This window comes from Canis lupus, chromosome 7 (assembly GCF_011100685.1).
Source record: "Canis lupus familiaris isolate Mischka breed German Shepherd chromosome 7, alternate assembly UU_Cfam_GSD_1.0, whole genome shotgun sequence".
Lineage (NCBI taxonomy): Eukaryota > Metazoa > Chordata > Mammalia > Carnivora > Canidae > Canis > Canis lupus.
In genome coordinates this window covers 684,396-708,586 of record NC_049228.1, presented here as the reverse complement: position 1 = coordinate 708,586, position 24,191 = coordinate 684,396, and the positions used below count along the sequence as shown (strand labels likewise).

Genomic DNA, 24,191 nt, shown 5'->3' with positions numbered 1-24,191 from the left:
TCTCTGTGTGTCTCTCATGAATAAATGAATAAAATGTTTTTTTTTAAAAATGCTGTGTTTCATGTTTGAAAGTTGCTAAGAGAACAAATCTTAAAAGTTCTCATGATAAAAAAAAATTATGTATGGTGAGAGATATTAACTAAACTTCTTGTGGGGTTTATTTTGTAGTATATACAAATATCTAATCATCATGTTGTACATCTGAAGCTAATATAATGTGTGTCATATATGCCTCAATTAAGAAAACATTGGCAAGTTAATAGCTCAAAGTAAAATTACTTAGATGTTGGGGGACTTTCAAAAGTGATACACCAAATGGATGAGTCACAGAGCTAGCTCTGGTGACCGAATATTTGGTTTCTCATTTCTAGTATAGCTGTTTGCTGGCTCTCATGGCAGGTCAACACTGCCTTTGTGAAGTCCACGGGGAAGGCAGATGTCTATACCTATTCTCCAGCGATGTGTGTTGGAGGAGGGACAATAGGAGCAGGGCCAGCCTAGTTTTCATCTGTGGTACATGACACTCTCTGGATCAAGGTTTAGCAAACCTTTTACATAAAGGGCCTAATTGTAAATACTTTCCACTTTGTGGTCCATTTACTCTGTTTCTGCTACTCAACTCTGCTATTATAGAGGGAAAGTAACCATAGATAATATGTTAATAAATGGAATGGCTATTTATTTATTTATTTATTTATTTATTTATTTTGAGTGGCTATGTTCCAATAAAACTTTACTTATAAAAGCAGGTTGGTGGGCTGGACTTGGTTTATAGCCCAGGCTGCAGTTTACTAGCCTCTGCTCTTAGTTATAGATTCAGAAATGTTTGCTGATGTAAATGTGACTCCAAATGTCAGTTTGCTCTCATCTAAGCACTTTTCTGGTAATTCAGCATTTTTCCAATTCTTAGTGATTCTTTAGTATCATTGACACTTTATGGGGCAAGGGAAGTCATTCAGAGGGATACATGTTGTTTGTCCTCACGTGGAAAAGCATCACGCTGCAGGAAACAAGCTATAAAGATTCCTGAACGAAGGAATAAAGGCCAGAGAGTTTCTCCCTTGTCATTTTAGATGTAGTTTCTCTATTCTTTCATTACCATTTTCCTCCCTTAAACATTTTTTTTTTATCTTTTTAATGCAGTTGACACTCAAAGTTACATTAGTTTAGATACAACATAGTGATTCAACAAGTCTGTAGGTTATGCTTTGCTCACCACAAGTGTGGCTACCATCTGGTGTTTCATTACTCTTTGAGGAGAAAGTCTGAAATGTTTGATTCTCCTAATATGTCCCTATCTACTTTTTTTCATTTGATCCTATCCCTTCTTACCTCTCGAAGACCTGACTTTGAGGTTAGCTAAAATTATAGTTTGGGGATGTATAATCACTTGACACTTGAGAAATTCTGCTTTTTGTAGGTTATGGCCATAAATAAGTTTGCCTTTAAGGCTTACAGATTCTTGGAAGGGTACCTGTCATTCACTTTAATTACTGGTTGTCATTTGAATTCCTTAGTCAGGAGTAGGTTATGGAGTTTATTAGGTTTTTTTTTGTTTTGTTTTGTTTTGTTTTTGCCTTGTTAACTTTCAATCTGCAGAATATATACAGGAAGAATTTGGGGGAGATTTACAGAGGGAGTGACAGAAATCTTTAAAGCTTCAATGTGCAGCTTGCTTGAATTGATAGTTAAGAGGAGTGGATTTTTGGAAAGAGAAGCTAAAATTCGGGTTATCAAAAAGCTTTAAAGAAAAAAGTGAGGAGAGCTTGTCGACAGTGATATGTCACAGTAAAGACTCGTATCACATATGGGAAATTAGTGATGAGGTGGCACAATTTTGTGCCAAGGAAACAAAACCAGGTCCTTTCCATACAATAAAGGTCTGCTTGGGATCCCTGGGTGGTTCAGTGGTTTAGCACTGCCTTCGGCCCAGAGTGTGATGCTGGAGACCCGGGATCGAGTCCCGTGTCGGGCTCCCTGCATGGAGCCTGCTTCTCCCTCTGCCTGCGTCTCTGCCCCTCTCTCTCTGTCTCTCTCTCTCTCTCTCTCTGGGTCTCTCATGAATAAATAAAATCTTTGGAAAAAAAAAAAAAAGGTCTGCCTAATATGACATGTTGTCTAAGTCTCTCCAGTTCCTGGTGACCTCTGGTTCTCTAATAAGACTAATGAAATGTTGTTTGAGCAACTTATAAATCATTTCTGGGGTGTGTGACTTAGAGCTAAGGGCAAGTTTGGATACTGCTATCCAGCAAGCTGAGCCATTTTCAATAATCATTGCCTAATAGGTGAAGCTTCTATAGTAGTCTTCCTCAGCCTTTTCAATAAGAATCATTGGGGTCAGGCAGCCCGGGTGGATGGCTCAGGGGTTTAGCGCCGCCTTTAGCCCAGGGCATGATCTTGGAGACCTGGGATCGAGTCCCATGTCAGGCTCCCTGCATGGAGCCTGCTTCTCCCTCTGCCTGTGTCTCTGCCTCTCTCTCTCTGTCTCTGCCTCTCTCTCTCTCTGTCTCATGAATAAATAAATAAAATCTTTAAAAAAAAAAAAAAGAATCATTGGAGTCATTTGTTTATCATACAGATTTTCAGGCCTCTCCTCCTTGAGATTCTGAATTAGGAGGGGACGTGTGGTGGTGGAGAGTGCAGAGCCTGGGAATCTGTTTTGTAATAGAAGTGTCCCAGGTGATTCTACACAGGCAGAATTGACAAACACTGTCCGTACAGGCATAGTATTTAGGGATTTCTCATATCCCAAGCAGGTCATTATTAAAAAGTAGGGCTAACTGTGGCACACTGAGGGGACTTAGAGCCGGTCTCTACTCCTTCCTCCATTCCAGAAATGCCCAGTTAACCCACAGAGAATCGAATTCTTAAAGGCCCCCTAGGACAGTCCAGCTCCATTCAGGAAGTCTTTGGCTCCCAGAGCTGCATGCCATTATTCAATCAAGAAACAGGAATTGGGGATCCCTGGGTGGCGCAGCGGTTTGGCGCCTGCCTTTGGCCCAGGGCGCGATCCTGGAGACCCAGGATCGAATCCCACGTCAGGCTCCCGGTGCATGGAGCCTGCTTCTCCCTCTGCCTGTGTCTCTGCCTCTCTCTCTCTCTCTCTCTCTGTGACTATCCTAAATAAATAAATAAAATATTTAAAAAAAAAAAAGAAAGAAACAGGAATTGGTTACCTAGTATGTGTCAAGCATTAAGCATTGGATACAGAAATGTATAAGGTAGATAAGGCTCCTGCCCCTCATAATACTCACATTTTAATGGGGCAGGAGGTATTCCTGTCAGATATACAAGTTGAGATACGATGTAGGCAGTTGAACACAGAAATCTGGTGTTTGGGCAGCCCGGGTGGCTCAGCAGTTTAGCGTCTGCCTTCAGCCCAGGGCGTGATCCCAGGGTCCCGGGATCGAGTCCTACATCAGGCTCCCCACATGGAGCCTGCTTCTCCCTCTGCCTGTGTCTCTGCCTCCCTCTCTCTCTCCTTGTGTCTGTCATGAATAAATAAATAAAATCTTTAAAAAAAAAGCCGTATCTTTCTAAAAAAAAAAAAAAATCTGGTGTTCATTCATGGGAGATAGTAGAGCTGTAGATAGAGATATTTGGGAGTCAGCGCCTTAGAGATGATACTCAGAGATGGATGGTAGAGTGTGTGGGATCTCCCAGGAAAAGACCATAAAGAAGACAAAAGAGTCGGAACAGGAAAACACCTACAGATAAGTTGGTGGATCTCATATGGGGAAAATGAAGTAGTTCTGAATTGACTTTCTGTTACACACACACACACACACACACAGGTTTTTATATACCTAGAGAGCAAGTAGAGTTTATTAGTGTCTAAATGAAAGGTAATGAACTAGGTTTCTGATGGTAAGTATGGTTTGAATGGGAGGAACTTAAGAAATATGAAAACTCAACAGGATTTGATATTTTACTGGATGTGGAGAGTGAACATAAAGAAGAGTTTAGAGTGGTTGAGAAGATACGTGGATTGGTAGAAACGATATTGGCTTAGAGCCAGGAAGCCTAGGTCCAGAGCTAGTTCCATGTCTTATTAGCTGTATGATCTTGGAAAAGTAATTTAACCTCTCTGAATTCTGTAAGTGCTTTAATTGACTGTAAAAATGAGGTTGTTATCCCATATCCCTATCTTGTAGGCTTGGTGTTAGGACAGGAATAATCATGTATTTCACTTTAAGTAGTGCCTAGCTTTAGCAAGTTTTTAATAAACGAAAGCTGCTAGTATAATAGCATTTCAGCAGTCGTTTCCCCCCCCCCAATATCTTTGAGTGTTCACACACGTTATTCCCATTTTCTAGGATGCTCTTCCTCCTACTTTACTGCCTCTTTCTCTCCCCACTCCCCCTTTTTTTTTTTTTTTTTTAATACTCATTCATGATTTAGGTTAGGCTCCTCCTCAGAGTAGACTAGGTTCTCCTCAGTATCTTGAATTAACCTTCAGTACACAGAGATGATTATCACTATGTGGTATCCACCCATGAAACTAAAATCCTTAAAAGCAAGGTGTGTTTCTTAGTATTTTAGCTCCCTACAATCTAGTAGAATATTTACTTCTATGAAGATTTGTAGAACAATCCACTGGTGACACTCATGTTTCCAGTTTTGTTGACTGCATAGATAATATGCCATGAATAAGATTAGGAATTCAGGAAGAAGAACCTGTTTGCAATGAAGATAACATGTTTGCTTTTGGACATACTGATTTTGAGGTACTTATTGACATGAAATTATCCTACAGGCAATTAGATACACAGTCCTAAAGTGTGGGGAAGTTTTGGGGCTAGAAATAAAGATTTACAGGACATCAGACTGCTGGTAATAGTTTCGAGCTATGAAATGGATAATATTTTCCAAGAATAATTTGTAGAATAGTTGAGTCTCAACTTTTTTCTTCCCCAGTGTTGTGAGGGCTGCACTCACGTGAGTACCTGTGGTTCAGTATCACAATGATTCTGAAACAGGGTGGACACAAGGAGCACATTCCCCCGGGGAAGCCTCTCAGAATGTTTGTGGGATGCTGAGGAGGAGCACTGCTGTGAGAAAGGAAGAATAGACAGTTTAGAACAGAGGCCAGGCCACACCAGTGCTTGAGGGATAAGCCAAGGAGGAGCCCACTAGGGAGGGGTAGCCTGGTGGCCCAGCGGTTTGGTGCCGCCATCAGCCCGGGGTGTGATCCTGGAGACCCGGGATCAAGTCCCGCATCGGGCTCCCCGCAGGGACCCTGCTTCTCCCTCTGCCTGTGTCTCTGCCTCTCTGTGTGTGTCTCTCGTGAATAAATAAATCTTAAAAAAAAAAGAAAAGAAAAGAAAAGAGACTAGGGAGGAAATGGTCAGAGAAAGAGGAAAAGAGCCAGGAAAGAATATGATCTACCAAACAAGGGGGTGAAAAGTTTCGAGGACACCAGGTGACAGAAACTTCACTTCATATAGCTCAAGCAAAAGGCTTATGTAACTGGGAAATCTCCCCTTGGTCCAGGCTGATGCCAGGCATAGCTAAATGCAAGAGCCTGAAACCTGGTCATCAGAGCTCTGCCTTCTTCTCTGTGTAGACCCCAGAGGAAGAATACCTTCCCTGTCCTGGAGTCCATATATCCAGTTGACCCTGCCTGGGTCAGGTAAACTTCCCTGAATTAACTTCTATAGCCAGAGATTAGACTGTTAGAGGGGCAGCGAAGCTCAGTGGTTAAGAGCCAGTCCTCTGGAACCAAGTATTTGAGTCCAGATCCCTGCTCTGCTACTTATTGTGCAACCCTGAAGCAAACTACATACTCCTTCTCTGCCTCAGTTTCCTTAACTCTAACATGTGAGAAGTAACAGTGGCTATCACATAGGTCATTTCTTTAAATGAGATGATACAGATAAAGCTTACCCACAGTGCTAGACATGTAAGTGCTCAATAAATGTTAGCTCTCATGGTGATGGTAATGATAATGGCAGTGGTAGTGGTGGTGGAGATACTGAGGAAGCAGCGGCAACAGCTGCCACTCATTGCAGGGGTAGGGTCAGGAGAGGGTCAGCTATGTGGATGGCTCCCCACAGGATGAAAGGATCCTGTTACCACAAGAAGAGAAAGGAATGAAGTGCTAGAAAAACAAACTTTAGCTACCACAGTGCTCTGTAATCACGTCCACGTAGAGTCTGAGAACCCCAAAGTGCGCAGTGGATTTGGCAATAAGATTTTGCTGGCTTGTGAGAGCAGTTTGGTGGACTGGGTGGCACTGAAACAGGGGTCCCTTCTCTTTGGGATTGTCTGCAGTAATGGTCTTGATGAGTTTCCTGGGAGTTAATAGCATCTGGTTAGTAGCCATTTGCTCTCTGGGCAAAGCTCCAAGATGCTTTGCTGTTAAAAAGAGAGAGAAAGAGAGAGAGAAAGCAAGCAAGCGAAGTCTTCATAAAGCCCTGAAGAGTTCAAACACATCTAATTACCCTCTTATTTGGCAGATTGTGGTGACTGATTCCATGCTTTACTCTGAATTGGGCTTCCTCCTGACAGACCTTATTCCACATTTGGGCTTTCTCTCCTTGTTTAGAACAGATCAACATTCTTGCCTGCTCCTGCAAGCATATTTTGAAGGAATGAAAAGCAAATATTCCTCTACCCTACCCTAGAGGAGCATTTTCCACGTTATGCCAGCAATTACGAAAGGAGTTAGTTATTGGATTAGGTAGTGACTGTCAGCCACCGTCAGCTTGTCATTACTGGTGATGTTATCCAGACCTACCATGTTTCCTCTGACCAACCTACTGCCTTTTTTTTGTGTTTCACTTACTTATTTACAGAGAGCCTTCAGAGGGAAAGACCAATTCAGGGTTGACAAAGTTCTAAGCCATCCCAAGATTGTTGTAGCTAGAGAAGTTCAACAGAGTGCAGTTGTGGGAAACAGCCCTTAGAGGTTCTGGACTAATCTAGAATGGCTTCCTGAAAGAAAAATTCTGGAAGAATAATATGGGAACCTTTTCTTGCCAGCATTCCCCTCCTCGGTTACATCATCATCCCAGAAAAGTAACACAAATAAAACAGATATATAACAGATAAATGTTAGGGAAAACTCAAGAACTGAGAGTTCTAGCTTCCAACTTGACCATTAATAAAAGCACATTGCAGTGTAACGACAAATAGGCTATAAATAAACTGTTCCCAGCTATGTATTTAGGTTAGTTCCTTAAAGAAGTTTTCTTCCAGAATTTACTTCCTAAAAGTTTTTTTACTATAACTTACCACTGAGCCTCAAGGAATAAATTTGATTTAGATAATAATGATTATTAGAAAACTATTTCAAGATGGACAACTGGTTAACATTTATAAGGAGAAGTATATAACCTCTCTAGTATTAAAACTATAAATTAGTATTATAAGTAGGGCTTTTTTTTTTTCACCAACCAAAATAGGCAAAGATTTTGAAAAGATAATCCCCATTTTAGGTGAGAGTATAGTGAAATGGGCATCCTCATATATTACCATGGGGAATGCAAGCTCATACTTCCTTTTCAGAAAGCAAATTGTCAAACTATGAAAAACCCCAAATTGATACAGAATTTCCACTTATGGGAATCTTTCTCTAAGAAACTGTATAAAAGGGTCGGGGAGCTTTATGTACAGAGATTTTCAGCCCAGGGTATATTATATATATGTAGCTCTATAAACATTTATTCATTTAATAAATGAATATTGAGTGCCTATTATGTGGAAAGCTGTTTGCTAGGTACTGTTGAACCAAGCAGATTGAGTCCTTTTAGTTCTTTGTAATAGTGGAAAAATTGGAAACAACCTAAATGTCCAGTGTTCTGGCAGCAGTTAAGTAAACTATGATTCATCCGTGCAATGGAATACTATGAATCATAGTTTGCTTTACTGTTCCTGACTACCAGCCATTTAGGGGTGTTTCTTTGGAACAGAAGAGTATGAGGCAGCCATTTAAGAATGAGTTACAAACATAGTGCAATAACCTGGATAAATGCTTATGATAAAAGATCACTGACTGAAGTAGATGCGCAATTGTGTGTGGAATAGGAGTGTAACTGTGAAGTGATGGAGGGCACCCAGACCCAGGTAAAAAGACCAGGGGGAAAGTCTCCAGAGTGTTACCAGTGATTGTGTTTCTAAGGTGAGACTAAATATGGCTGGGTTTTTTTTTTTTTTTTCTCTATTTTTCTTCATTTTCTTTAATGTTCCTCTGCTACTTGTAATTTTTTTTCTTAAATGCTTTGGCCACACAAGCTTCCTGAAAGTGAAGGCTTGCCTAATAGTGAAGACTGCTTGAACCCAGTGGGAATTTGGTCAGAGCACTTTTTCCCTCCCTGGTGGTGGTTTGCGTGTTTCTGGTAGAGTGAAGTATTGGGTAGTGAAGTCGAGAAATCTGCTGGGCGCCCATCCCACCCCACATACAGCAGGGTAGATGCAGTAGACTGTGGCTCACCTGTAGCGTTGTGGATGGTAAGGTACCTTCCAATGAATATTGTTTTTGTTTTGTTTTTGTTTTTAGAAAATATCCTTAGAAAGTTATCTGAAGACTGCTTGGGGGTGGGGCTGGTATATGCGAATTAACTTCCATCCTTCACCCCTGTGAAGTTGGAATCTACTTGGTTTTTAGTGCAATGTGGTGAAATTCAATAGTTGGTATAAATTCGCACTGTGAACATAGTCAAAGTGCTGAGAAACTCTGAGATTTATTACTGAGTTTTCCTTGCCACCTTAACCTAATTATATATATATATGTGTGTGTGTATATATATATATATATACACATATATGTATATATATATAATTTTTTAAAAGATCCTATCCATTCATTCATGAAAGAGAAAGGAAAGGAAAGGAAAGGAAAGGAAAGGAAAGGAAAGGAAAGGAAAGGAAAGGAAAGGAAAGGAAAGGAAAGGAAAGGAGGAAGGAGGAAGGAAAAAAAAGAGAGAAAGAAAGAAAGAAAGAAAAAGAAAGAAAAAGAAAGAAAGAAAGAAAGAAAGAAAGAAAGAAAGAAAGAAAGAAAGAAAGAAATGCAGAGACACAGGCAGAGGGAGAAGCAAGCTCCATGCAGGAAGCTCAATGTGGGACTCGATCCCAGGACCCCGGGATTACCCCGTGAGCCAAAGGCAGATGCTCAACCAGCTGAGCCATGCAGGCGTCCCAGTTTTTATATTTTTAATCCACTCTTCCTTCTTTTCAGTAGAACTCCAACTTTACTCTTCCCTTCCTCATTCTCTTCCCTACATTTCTAATCACATGAAATTTCTAGTTGTGCAGACTTTACAGTGTACAGAGTCAGACCCCTCATGTCCTGTGACTTTGCAGCATGCTGCTTACTTTTGCCCCTCTCTGCACTTTGATGTGGTCAGTTTGAGATTTATTTTCACTGTCTTCTCAACTATCAGTGACAGACATGTTTGTAGAAAAGACCTGTTTTCCTTCATGGTGTCTGGGACTGTGTGTAGGGAGTTTGTTTTGGCCTAGGCTGGTTTGCTTTTCTCTATTTAAAACTTAGATTGTAAAAAGGAAAAAAAAAAAAAAAACTTAGATTGTGTCTGCACCCACACAGAAACATCATCCAGTCACCCATAAGCTGTTCCTTTGCAGAGTAGTGACCAGAAAAAGCCATACTTCTGGTAATTGTTAGTTTCCATTTTTGAAGACTGATTTCAGGAATGCACGGTTTTCTTCCTTTACCTGGCAAGTTATTTACTCAGCGAATTGAAGAATGGAAGACTCAGCATACTTATGAACTACCAAAATGTTGAGATCACAGAAAATTATTTCTGGAAGGTACTTTAGAAGCTATTCCAGGCCAACTCCCTTATTTTACAGATAAACTACCTGGGGCCCCAAAAGGGATCATGGCTTAACCTGTGCTGTACAATAGCTTAGTGGCAGAGAATGAGCTAGAAAGGTTGTGAATTCCCCGATCAGCATTCTTTCCATCGGGCTGATGGCTGTCATCCAGGTGCAGGAGTGCAGGTGGTGCTTATTACAGGACTCTGCTGGCTGCAGTGCTGTGCCTAGGGTTGTGGAAAGCACCCTCCTCTTCTGCTCAGTCTGATTCCATTTATGGAAAACAGTGGTAGAGTTCATACAGAGGTCCTACAATAAAGTGTGCTACCATCCCAAGCTTTTAAAAATCATCTTCCCTCCATTTCTGATTTATCAATCTGTCCATTGTGTATTTCAATTCAAACTACCTCCAAATAATCAGAATATTCCTCCACTAGAGTTAATTTTGATTTTGAACCTTTGGTATATTTGCTAATATTTATAGACTGGTGAGGTTAGGAGAATCAAACAGTTACTACTTCAAAAATAAAAGCTACTCTAGTACCTCCAGGTCAGGATGGCAAAATAAAGACACTGAATCCCGTTCCTTTCATTATAAAATTAAGAATGGGTAAATATTTTTTAAAGATTTTTAAAAGTACACAATCATACTTAAAAACAATAAAGAAAATCTCTTTGGGCCAATAATGGAAAGAAAAGCCACTGTGGTGGGGGAGCTATAAATGGATGTAGGCAATTGGGTCAGGGTTTTTTGTAAGGATTCTGCGTACTCAGAGCATAAATCTTGGAACCAGGAACACACTATGCTATCTGCAAATGTGGGCCAGGTTCATTCAGCTCATCCCAGTAGCATCACAGAAATACACAGCTTGCACCTGACAAGAAATCAGAAAGGGCAGTGAGAGGCAGCAGCCACGAGGACCTATTCAAGATAGAACCCTGAGCTGTCAACCTAAAGTCTGGCTGAAGGCCAGTATCTAAGCTGAGGCAACTCAGAACTACACTGCAGACGAAGATACTCCTATTTTAACACTGTCATAGAAATTGAGTCCTCAAAATATTACAAAGAGTTCATAAAATTTAAGACCATCAAAAGCAGTGAGCAGACCCAATAAATGAGAGAATTGATGCCTGAGAGAAAAGATAACAGAATAATGTAAAGAAGGTCTTAAAATAAGTTAAAATTCTCAACAGACAAGAGACGTTAGATCCCACAAAAAAAGAATAACAGGTAATGAAACAAGAACAGGAAGATGTGAGAAAGAACCACTTCGAAGTCTTGGAAGTGAAAATGTACTATTGAAATGAAAACAGTATCTAATGTTGAAGTGACAGCAGAGGAGACTGCGTAGCGTACTGCTTCCAGCATCAGAGAAAAACCAGTGAACTGGAAAATAGGGCGGAGGAAACGTCTCAGTGCAGCATCGAGATGGAGGTAGGAGACTTGGAGAAGTGGGACACAGAACACAGCCTGAGGAGCTTGAGTACACATCAGCCAGGAGGCACAAAGGAGCAGAGAGAGGTAATGAAAAAGAGGGGAGAAGAATAATGGAGATTGAAGTTGGATATTAATCCATGAGGTCAAGGAGTCCTCCGAATAGAAAGACCCTACCCATAAAGCAGGATAAATAAACCTATAACTACTAATCACTTAGGTAGGGAAACTGTAGATATTAATGATGCAAAGAAAAAAATGTTTTTAAGATTTTGTTTATTTGAGAGAGCAAACACAAGCAGGGGAGGGGGGCAGAGGAGAGGGAGAGAGAATCCCAAGCAGGCTCTGTGCTTGGAGCCCGACATGACCTTGAGATCACAACCCGAGCTGAAACCAAGAGTTGGACGCCCAAGTGACTGAACCAGGTGCCCTGAGAAAGTTTTAATTGCAAAGAAAAGATACAGATAATATATCTACAGAATGGTGGTCAATTGTCATTAGGCTCTAGCAACAGTAGGTAACAGTATCCTCAAAGTGCTGTGGAAAAATAATTATAAACCTACACTTCTATGCAGTGATTTCTATATACAAAAGTGAAATAAAGGCATTTGCAAATACACAGAGGCTAACTTCTCAACTTCCAAACTTGCTAATGAAAGAACCGAGGATGTTCTTCAGCAAAAAGAAAAGTACATGCAGAAAACAGTGGGATACAAGAAGCAAAAGTATTAAAATATGATGATAAAGCTAATTTTTTTCTTATATGTGTAAAAAATGATCTAAAATTCTATCAACAACAATGTGTTAAAGATATATAAAGTATACTAAGGTCTTTTTTTTGAGTAGAGAGGATATTAATTAAGTTTATAAACTTCTAAAGGAAAACTATATTTAAAACAGTGTGTAAAATGTAGGAATAACCACTAAAGTAACTGAAATACAGAAATAGAACGTACAACTCCTAAATCAATAGCAGAAGAATTGCTAATTTTTTTATTAAAGTTTATTTACTTAAGTAGTCTCTTCACCCAATGTGGGGCTCAAACTCATGGCCCTGAGATCAAGAGTCTCATGCTCTTTTGACTGAGCCAGCCAGGCACCCCTGGAAAAATAGGTGATTTTTTAAAAAATTTATTTACTACATTCAGTAGAAGGCAGGAAGGGAGATCAAAAGAAGCAAAGGGAAAACATAGTAAATAGGAAATATTAAAAAAATACATATGTAATCATAATGAATAGAAATTCATCTACAAAGCCAGGGACACACTCAGATTATTCTACTTAACGATGTGCTGTCATCAAACTGATAATGAAAGGGATAAAGAAATATGAGGAAAAATATATGCAGATACTCAAAGGGAAAAAACTAATATGGCAACATTAATAACCATCAAAAGATAATTTCAAGCAAAAAGCATCAGATTATAGGAAGGAAGAATCTACAAAGAAGATATAAAATACTGGACTATAAACACTGAAAATACAGTTTCAAAATTTATGGAACAAAAGCTGACAGAGTAGCAAGGAAATATTGTATCAACATCCAGAGTTGGAGATTTTAACATAACTCTCTCAGAAACTAATGTCAAACAGACAAAAATACATAAGGACATAAAGGATTTGAACAACATAATTAACCAGTTTGATCCAATAGATACAAAGCACACATGGGAATGTGTATACCATGAGGATCACACTAAATTTAAAATCAACAATCACTCATTCACTCATTAAATATTTATAGAATGCCTGATATTTGCCATACATTGTTCTAGGCACTTGGAATACATTAGTCAGCAAGACAAAGATCCTGACCTCATGAAGCTTAGCATCCTAGCAAGGAGGAGGCAGATAGTGAGCAATAAACATAATAAAGTATATAGCACATTAGACACTGCTTGATGCAGTTTCAAATGACGAGTTGGATAAAGAGGATTGGTGGAAAGAGGACAGATTGTAGTATCAGATAGGTTGCCTAAGTAAACCTTGTTGACAGACTGAGATTTGAACAAAGATTTGAAGACGCTGAGGGAGTTAGCCACGTTATCTGTGGGAAGAGTGTTCTAGGTAGAAGCAGCTAGAGCAAAGGCCGTAGGCTGGGCACGTTCTAGCACATACAAAAAATTATAGAGGAGAATATAGGAAAGAGAATCAGACCATGTCGGTATAGAGTGTTATAAACCTTTGTCTTTTACTCTGAGTAAAATGAAGAGCCATTGTAGGATTTTGAGTAGAGGAGTGACATGATCTGACTTAAGTTTTAGAAGAGTCCTTCTAGCTGCTGCAGTGAGATTAGGCTTGAGACAAGAGTTGAAGCTGGGGAACTATTTCAGTAATCCAGGCAAGAGGTGATGGGAGCTTGGATAATGTGGCAGCGGTAGAGGTGTTGAGAGGCGATAAGATTCTGGATATGTGGGATGTAAGTTCTGAAAAGAGGAGTCTTGGATGACTCCAGGTCTATTGGCCTGAGCAATTGGAAAGAGAGTTGCTGTCAGTTGAGATGGGGAAGTGTGCAGATGTCAAAGGTGGGGAGGAAAATCAAGAATCCAATTTTAGATGTGTTAAGTTTAAGATACCTATTAGATATCCACCTGGAAAAATGACAGCTCTGTTGCATCTTTGGAGCACTTAATATTTAAAGCAATGAGACTATTTAACGTGATGGAAAGGCAATATAGAAAGAGAACTAAGGGGATCCCTGGGTGGCGCAGCGGTTTGGCGCCTGCCTTTGGCCCAGGGCGCGATCCTGGAGAACCGGGATTGAATCCCACATCGGGCTCCCTGCATGGAGCCTGCTTCTCCCTCTGCCTGTGTCTCTGCCTCTCTCTCTCTCTCTGTGACTATCATGAGTAAATAAATAAAATCTTTAAAAAAAAAAAAAAAGATTAAAAAAAAAAAGAGAGAACTAAGAACTAGAACAATAAATATATTTGACTAATTAAAACGGATTAAAGTCCTATTTTAGTATATGTGCTGCCGAAGCGAGCTCTGGATTAAAGTCCTAAATGTGAGATCTGAAACCATAAAAATCCTAGAAGAGAACACAGGCAGTAATTTCTCTGACATCGGCCATAATAACATTTTTTTATGATATATATCCTAAGGCAAGGTAAACAAAAGTAAAAATAATCAGTCAGGACAACATCAAAATAAAAAGCTTTTGCACAGGGACATCTGGGTGGCTCAGCAGTTAAGCATCTGACTTCCGCTCAGGGCTCAGGGTGTGATCCTGGAGTCCTGGGATCGAGTCCCACATGGGGCTGCCTGCATGGAACCTGCTTCTCCCTCTGCCTGTGTGTGTGTCTCTCTCTCTCTGTGTCTTAAATGAATAAATAAATAAAATCTTTAGGGGAAAAAAAAAAAAGCTTTTGCACAGCAAAGGGAAACCATCAACAAAACCAAAAGACAACCCACTGAGTGGGAGATGTTTGCAAATGATATATCCAGTAAGGGCTTATCCAAAATATGTAAAGAACTTATTCAGCTCAACACACATACACACACATAAAAATCAGATTTAAAAATGATCAGAGGACCCAAATAGACATTTTTCCAAAGAAGACATACAATGGCCTACAGACACAGGAAAAGCTGTTCAGCATTACTAATCATCAAGGAAGTGCAAATCGAAACCACAATGAGATATCACGTTATACCTGTTTAAATGGCTAAAATAAAAAACACAAGAAATAACAAGTGTTGGCAAGGATATAGAGCAAAGGGAACCCCTCAATGCACGGTTGATGAGAATGTCAGTTGGTACACCCACTGTGGAAAACAGTATGGAAGTTCCTCAAAATATTAAAAATAGAAATACCATATGATTAAATAATTCTGCTATTGGAGTATCTACCCAAAGAAAACAAAAATACTAATTGAGAAAGAATTATGCATCCCTATGTTCATTGCAACATTATTTACAATAGCCAAGGTATGGAAGCAGCCTAAGTGTCCATTGGTAGATGGATGGATAAGGAAGATGGGGAGGAGGGGGTATATACATACACACATGCACACTCGTACAGTGGAATATTCTGCAGCCGGAAGAAAGGATGAGATTGTGCCATTTGAAACAACATGGATGGACCTAGAGAGTATTATACTAAGTGAAATAAAACAGAGTGAGACAAAAGACAAATACCACATAGTTTCACTCATTAATAGAATCTAAACAAACAAAAAACACCAAATGAAGAAAAAAAAAAAACAAAAAGCAAGATCAGATATATAAATATTAAGAACAAACTGATGGTTGCCAGAGGGGAAAGGGGTAGAAGATACAGGCTCCCAGTTATGGAAGGACTATGTCACGGGGATAAAAGGTACCGCATGAGGAATATGGTCAATGATCTTGTAATCGTGATGTATTGAGTTAGGTGGTGGCTCCACTTGTGGTGAACATAACATAATGTATAAACTTGTCAATCACTAGGCTGTGTACCTGAAACTGTTGTAACATTGTGTATCAACTTACTCAAAATATTTAAAATTTAACAAAGACATTTGACTAGTTATACCTAGGTAGTATAAGTTTCTCTGGTGGGAACATCAGACTTTGTGATCCTTCTGAGCAGTTAAAAATAGATTTGCTTTCAGGGCACCTGGACAGTGCAGTCAGTTGGGTGTCTAACTCTTGGTTTTGGCTCAGGTCATGGTCTCAGGGTAGTGAGATCGAGCCCTAAGTCAGGCCCCATGCTCCGCGCAGACTCTGCTTGAGATTCTCTGCCCTGCCCCAGTAGTGTGCACATGCATGCTCTCTCAAATGAAAAAAAAATATTAAAAAAAAAAAAGACTCACTTTGCTCTTGGAATTTGGATTCCAGTTTTAATGATAGGTTTTGTGTACTGTCACTCAGTCTGTATTATTATTATTTTTTAAGATTTTATTTATTTATTCATGAGAGACACAGAGAGAGAGGCAGAGACACAGGCAGAGGGAGAAGCAGGCTCCATGCAGGGAGCCCGACACGGGACTCGATCCCGGGTCCCCAGGATCACGCCCTGGGCTGAAGGCAGCACTAAACTGCTGGGCCACCAGGGCTGCCCTCAGTCTGTATTGGAGCAGTAGTGTATATTTGTAAGATAGCTAGGTCGTTGATAGTCTGTGGTATGGAAAAGGTATTTTATTTCTGGCTTGTTTAAATATATGCTAACTAAACATATAGTGACTATGTCCATAGAGTGACTGTGCATTATTACCACCACCCAAATTGACTAGCCCATGTAGTACCATTACACGCAGCATCTTGCAAACTGATTAGAACAGTGCCCAGGGCACTCCAATACTAGTTCTCATATGCTCTTTATGCTCAAACAAAACAATACGTGGTTTTCTGTATGCCAGTCAGTCAGTCATCATGGAGCTTAGTTCTTTCCAGAATTGCATACTAAGCAACAGGCTCCAGGAATCTAATTAATTTGATCCCCACATTGGTCCTTTTTTGCACAAACATTGCCATGCCTCATGATCCTCACAAGTTGTGTTTCTTAGAGAAACGCATATGTGGCTCTTACACTCTGCAACAGCGTTTGCCTCCGCATAATTGTGTTTATGTGGAATTACATTGGCATTACAATGTGGGAATGACAGGGTTGACAGGACCATTAACTTGCGTACCCTGGGAATTGCTTCCTCCCTACCCCCATGGCTGATGGAAGGAACTGTGTTTCTGAATTATATTACGGTGTGGGAGTTTGAAATGAATCTCTTACTAAATAGTACATTGATTGTTCTTTTCCTGCCATGGGCAAAAATAATCTGGACAAAAAAATAGTACTCTCCCTATGAAATGTTTTATCTTTCAACTTTTTCTCTGTAATGAATGGCTTTTTTTTTTTTTTTTAATCTCTTGTATCTCATACAAAGTATAGGAAGAAACTTTAATGTCATCTTCAGAGTCACGGCTATACTTTTCAGCCAGAGCCAAAGCTTAAACTTCCTTTGGCAGATCCCTAGTGAAGGGGCAAGCTTATGTCCAGTGGAAATGAAAAGGGCAGAAAAAGGAAAAATTGGATATTGAGAGGATTCACTTGGCACAAAAGAAGATAACTTGAACATAAGAGAAACGAGAGCAGTGGCATCTTCCATTTTCAACTATTTTGAAATATTTTTAACTGAGAGTATGGACATAGAGCATATATAGGTAGCACATAGACAACCCATAAAGCATTTGGACAAATATGTCAACAGTATCTGCAAAGCAGGAAGGGTGCATACTGGCTCATTGCAGACTAGGAAGGTTCCCTTGTGTGCTTTTCCTGAATCTGAACTATTATAAGAAAATTAAGTCTTGACTTTCTAACTACATTTTTAGTGCTAAGGAGGTGGTATTCTTAGTAAACCTAGATGAATGGAGCCGACCTTATTTCTGGACCAACTATAAATTCACAATTATGAAAACTAGGTGAAGACTTAGAATTTCTATATGAACCATACATAGAATGCTTTTCTTAATAATGGCCTTTTTTCTTAAATCTCTGCAGTTACTAATAATGGGAAATACTGTTCCTTTTCTTACCACCTGTTGGAATATTCAGCCAAATTTATAGGCTTTAGAGAAAATTACCAAAATATTACAAAAAATAATAAATCAGGTTGATGACAGATAAAAAACAAAAATAGAATATCTGAACCTTTATATTATAATTTATTTTTATAGACTTCTATTACTCTGATGCTTATGATGGTTCTCTGATTTTATACTTTTAAGTTGTAGGTTTCCTTTTTTTTTTTTTATTAAGATTTATTTATTTATTCATGAGAGACAGAGAGAGAGAGAGAGAGAGAGAGAGAGAAAGGCAGAGACACAGGCAGAGGGAGAAGCAGGCTCCATGCAGGGAGCCTAATGTGGACTTGATCTCGGATCCCGGGATCATGACCTGAGCCAAAGGCAGACGCCCAGCCGCGGAGCCACCCAGGTGTCCCAAGTTGTAGGTTTCATTGTCAAGAAGCTAATTATTACCAAATAAGGAGCCTGAGTTTAAGGAGTGTTACCACGGGACAGTAGTGCATTTTGCCTGACATACAGATTATAAGCACAACATAAATGTCAAACATAACTTTATGCACTACACAAATTTATTTATTTTAAAGGCTAAAGTAGGGATCCCTGGGTGGCGTAGCGGTTTGGCGCCTGCCTTTGGCCCAGGGCACGATCCTGGAGACCCGAGATCGAGTCCCACGTCGGGCTTCCAGTGCATGGAGCCTGCTTCTCCCTCTGCCTGTGTCTCTGCCTCTCTCTCTCTCTCTCTCTCTCTCTCTCTCTCTGTGTGTGTGTGACTATCATCAATAAATAAAAAATTAAAAATAAAATAAAATAAAGGCTAAAGTATAATTAAGTGTAAAAATGTAGTAGTATTCAACATCTTTTTCCTTGACTTTTTTTTTTTTATATTTTATCCATTTATTTGAGAGAGAGAGAGAGAGAGAGCATGAGCAGAGGTGGGGATTGGGGTGCAGAGAGAGAGGGAGAAGCAGACTTCCCTGCTGAGAAGGGAGCATCATGCAGGCCTTAATCCCTGGACCCCGGGAACATGACCTGAGCTGAAGGCAGATGCTGAACCAACTAGACCACCCAAGCACCTCCCTCCTTAACTTTTTAAAGCAATTTTATCAAGATAAACAACTTCTTAAAACAACTCTTGGGGTGCATAGGTGGCTCAGTCAATTAAGTGGCTGGCTCTTGATTGTGGCTCAGGTCATGATCTCAAGGTTGGGCTCTGCACTGGGAACTGAGCCTGCATAAGATTCTCTCTCTCTCCCCTCTCACCCCCCACTCCCACCCCCACCAACCCACACTCACACTCACACTCTCTCTCAAAAATTAAAAATTAAATAACTCTACTGAATATTTATAGTTGTAACAAATGTTTTAGATAAATCATACTGTTTTAAGCTATTTATTCAGTGTTTAACCAGCCATATAAACTTAGAGAGCCCTTTGAGGTAATTTTAAGCTAATCAAAAAATATTTAATTTGCCATTAGTGCTTCTGATCAGTTGAAGCATTTTGACTCATCAGGGTACTGTGAGCATTTTGACAGAGTAATTATTTCTTCCTCCTGCGGCTCTTTGAGGAGCAGAGTAGTAGGACACCTCCAGTGTCCCTGACCCTGGCCTACTAAATGCTGATAGCACTCTGCAGTCATTGTGAGAATGCCCCTGAGGGAGTATTGCCCCCACTCCCAAGCTTACCCTTGAAAAACCTCTACTCAGGTTCTGGGTTGCCCCCTAGCTCTAACTTTACTTACTGCTCTTTCTAACAGATGTGGCCTGTAAAGAAAGTGTGACTGGAGGAAAAACTGCCTAAGTCACTCACATAAAATACTCTGCCTTTCTAAGCTGTTTAAATTTAATTGCAAAACACTAAACCTATAAACTAATTCTGGGACAGGTGTCTTAAAGGGCCCATAATAATCCCTTACCCTTAAGTGAGTTTCTGAGATTTAAAGTTCTTTAACACTAGGACATTATTTAAGTCCTATGAGAGCAAGATGGGAAACACTCTGGAGAGTAATAAAAATTGGCTAACTCCATGCTAGGCAACTTTAAGGTCTTATCTTACTTTGCCTCTGTGTTACTGCCTTGTATCTCAAAATGGCACGGTCTCCTCCCCCGGCCCCCTCCTTCAGCAACCCACCCGAGTATACACAAGCCTTTTAATGGATGTGTTTTGTTGGTCTGATTTTTAGCTTTTATTGCTTTTTCATAAAGAACACATGTCAAAAGCCCTTTATTAAATGGAAAGAATTGCATGGCTTCCTTCTGCTCTTTGTTTCCTTATATTGGATTGAAGGCTGACTCTTTACTCTGGAATGATTCACTTCACTTCACTCTAATAGAGTGATTTTGTGGTAAAATCCCTAATAGGTCTACCTCACTCAGGAGCATCTCTGCAGGAGAAATCATTAAACGTGAGTCAACACCATTGATCTTTCCCATCCTGAAAGAAGGGGGAAGATTTTCATATCACATAAATTAAAAATGAGGATTAAGATGGGAAAATAGAAGGACAAAGGAGTTAAGTGACAAAGAACTTCCTGTTCTCTTGAGAACTTCTCATATATCCTCTTTCCCCCAAATAATGCTTGTGGCCCTTCTAGAGGCCCAGTAATAAAAACAACAGTATAAATACATGGAATAGTAAATGCAGCTCTTATTCACTCTGACTTTTCTTCTGACTTGGCTGCGTCCTATTGATGGTCTCCTTTAAAAATAGCTTATTTATTTAGTATGAAATTAGAAATTACATAAGAACATATGGAAGAGTAGGGCTTGATTGGGTTTCTTTAGAGTTTTTTTATGCTTATAATTTTTTTTTAAGATTTATTTATTTGAGAGAGAGTGCAAGATTGAGGGAGCGGCAGAGGGAGAAGGAAAGGGAGAAAGAGAGAGAGAAGCAGACTCCCTGTGGAGTGCGGAGTCTGATGCGGGGCTTGATCTCACAATCCTGACATCATGACCTGAGCCGAGACCAAGAGTAGGTCGTTCAACCAGCTGAGCCATCCAGGCATCCCTACAATTCTTTTTTTTTTTTTTTTTTTTAATGAACTATAGCTGGCATACAGTGTTAGGTTAGTTTCAGGTGTACAGCATAGTGATTTGACAGTTCTCAGCATTATGCTGTGCTCGCCACAGTGAGTACAGTCACCATCTGTCACGGTGCAGTTATTACAGTGTTACTGGCTATACTCCCTATGCTATGCTTTTCATCTCTGGGACTTATTTTGTAGCTGGAAGTTTACACCTCTTAATCCCCTTCACCTGTTTTGCTGACCCACCACCCACCCCTCTTCTGGAAACCACCATTTTGTTCTCTGTATTTATGAATCTGTTTCTGTTTTGTTTGTTCGTTTTGTTTTTTAGCTTCTACACATAAGTGAAATCATACAGTATTTGTCTTTCTCTGTCCGTCTTTTCACTTAGCCTAATACCCTCTAGGTCCATCTTTGTTACCATGAATGACAACAGTTCGTTCTTTTTTAAGGCTAATATTTCATTATGTTTACATGTACCACATCTTCTGTATCCACTCATCTATTGATGGACATTTAGGTTGCCTCCATGTCTTGGCTATTGTACATAATGTTGCATACATCCTTTCAACCTAGTGTTTTCATTTCTTTGGGTAAGTACCCAGCAGTTTTGTTACTAGATCGTATGGTATTTTTCAAGTTTTTGAGGAACCTCTATACTGTTTTCCATAGTGGCTGTACCAATTACATTCCTACCAATAGTGCATTAAGGTTCCCTTTTCTTCACATTCTCACCAACACTTGTTATTTCTTGTCTTTAAAAAAAAAAAAAAAAGAGTTTATTTATGTGACAGAGAAAGCAAGCACAAGGGGTGAGGGGCAGAGGCAGAGGGAGCAGCAGGCTCCCCACTGAGCAGAGACCCTGCCCTGGGGCAGGGGATCATGACCTGAGCCAAAGACAGATGCTCAACCACTGAGCCACTCAGAGCCCCTCTTTCTTATAGCCATTCTGACTGATAGGAGGTGATATCTTATTGTGGTGCTAATTGTTAATTTTAGCAGTATGAAGCCCTCACTTTGCAATTCTATAAATCTTGAGATTTCTTATAATCTCTTTGAAGACAATAATCATGCCTTAAAGAACTTTGTATCATCCTAATAGTACCTTGCATGAAATAAGTACTTAATAGTGTTAGGTGGATTGATAGAAGAGAAGTATCAGCTGATTAAAAATAAAAATATTTTCTTTGGCCCTTATATTCATAAATGGGGCTGAAAATGATTGCTCTGTTTCAAAAGTTCCAAAAGGAGAAACAGGGATCTTAAACTATGTGTAATTTTTAATTGTTAATATTTGACTCATTACCTTCTTCCCTAAATTTAAACTAAAATACTGTATATTGTGGCTACTCAGAAGTTTATAAACTACCAAAAAAATTGATTTACAGGAAGCAGCATAAGGATTTTTGAAAGATTAGGTAATGTCTGCCAATTTAACAATGTCCTTTAGGCTTTGAAGACCTTGTGGTTTGGAAGCCATGCTTACCTTCAAGAGGAACTTTCCTACCCTTTTGCTATAGCTGATGAAATGGGTGATGGGAAAGGATTCCTTTGGCACTATGCCAAAAATAGAATTTTAGAGATTACAGTTCTAAATGATTGAGTTGCGGGTTTGAGGCCCCATCAGAAAAGTCTAGGTCTGAAGTTTCTGGCTACAGTCATACAACATTTATTTATTGACTTAAACATCTCATAGTTTAGGCTCAATTCTGACATTCACAAGTGCTAATAGAGAGGGTCTTTTCTGATCCCCTTAGCCAGAAGCACTTCAGAACTTAATTCTGTTGTTCTATTTCCTTTTTTGCCACAAAGGAACTTGAAAGTTATAGATAGGGACCATTTGAGATTGTGAAACCACTCTGAGATCATTTTAATTTTAAAAGTAACTAATTCCAAGAGATTAGATTTTGTATGACTTTATAGAATGATAAAGCCTCTGTGGGTTTTACAATCTAATAGAATTATGAGGTTTACTTTTAGCAGTTGTTCATAATTAATACACCATTTTGCAGGTATATCCACCCCCTTCCTATGTACAAACACTTATATTTATATATTCTGCCCTCAGGAATTCAAAAAAATGAGTTTGGCTCTGAACCAAAGAGCAGATTATGTTCTTTCTAGCTAGCTATTGTTTCACCTGTCTGTCCTTATATACTCTTAACCTTTGCCCTATTTCACATATTTACCAGATGAACTTTTAAAAAAATATTTTTTAATCTATCCTGGATAAATATCAGGACCCCTTCTATAGGCTACTAGTCTCTGTTGAATAGCAAATATAGCAAGCAGAGTATCTAAAATGGTTTTTTCTGTAAACTTAATAATACCATGTTTGATACCCAAAATTCAAATATAAGTTCCAACTATAGTCTCCCTCTTCATGTGGCAATGAACACTGTTGGTCTTGAATTATCAGTTTACTGGAGAAAGGGGGGGGGGGGGGGGACTATGTTCTTTAACTAGGAAAAGAAAAAGATTTGGAATTCCAAACATACCTTTTTGAGATGATAGTTGGGTATACTGGTTCCTCTAGTCAAAGCCCTTCAGTGACATTCAAGGAGTCTCCATTCATCCCTTAGATGACACAAAGGATTTTCAGGGTGCATTGGGGTAGCCTGAGTGTTCATATGGTGAAATTCTGATAGTCTGGACCTAGAGATAATTCTGGGAGTTGTATCAGCCATAATAAAATCCTTCTCTCTGGTGTTTGTCCACCAAATCCCACCAAAAAAGAAAAGTTTGCTTAAGAGGTAGTGACTTTTTGTAGCCTTATCAGATTTTACTGGTCAAACAGTATAATATTGGGTCAGATTTAGTTCAAAGCACATGTTTTTTGCCAGTTTGATAATCAGGGATGAGATAACTATCCTCCTATCATGTCAGAGTAGAAACTACTCTTTCTCTTCTCACCAGTGAAGGACTTATACAGGCTCTTTCTTCTTGGCTTTCAAACTTTTTTGACTGTGACCCACATAAGAAATGCTTTTTATACTATGACCCAGGGTACATATAGATATATTCTGTCTAACAGAAACAGCAGTTGCATGAAAACACACCCTTACTCTGTGTCTAATGTACTCTGATTTTGCTATTCTATTGTACTTTTTATTGATGTGGTTGTGAACCACCAAATTGATTCATGACCATCTAAGGAATCTTAGTTCATTGTGACTTTAGCCCAAGTGACTACTTACTGCCATTAACAACCCCAATTCTTTGGTGAACAAAGAATCGTAATTAAATCTGTAATGAGAGACTGTCTTTCAAAGGTTCTCTGGAGTAACCTCTGAAGTTACCTCATTTGCCTGCATTTCCCACCTTCATAATATAAAAGAACTGAGTAGCTTTTTAACTTTTTATTTTTAAACAATTCAAATTTACAGAAATATTTTGAGAATAAGTATAGGAGTGCTTGGCTGGCTCTGTTTGTTAAGCATCTGACT

At 39.4% G+C, this 24,191-nt stretch overlaps 1 protein-coding gene across 9 annotated transcripts in view; it reads left to right on the top strand.

Moving 5' to 3' along the window:
• The window catches only part of PPP1R12B (protein phosphatase 1 regulatory subunit 12B), a 205,135-nt gene that overhangs the window by 134,525 nt on the left and 46,419 nt on the right, over positions 1-24,191 (top strand). The window lies entirely within an intron of this gene.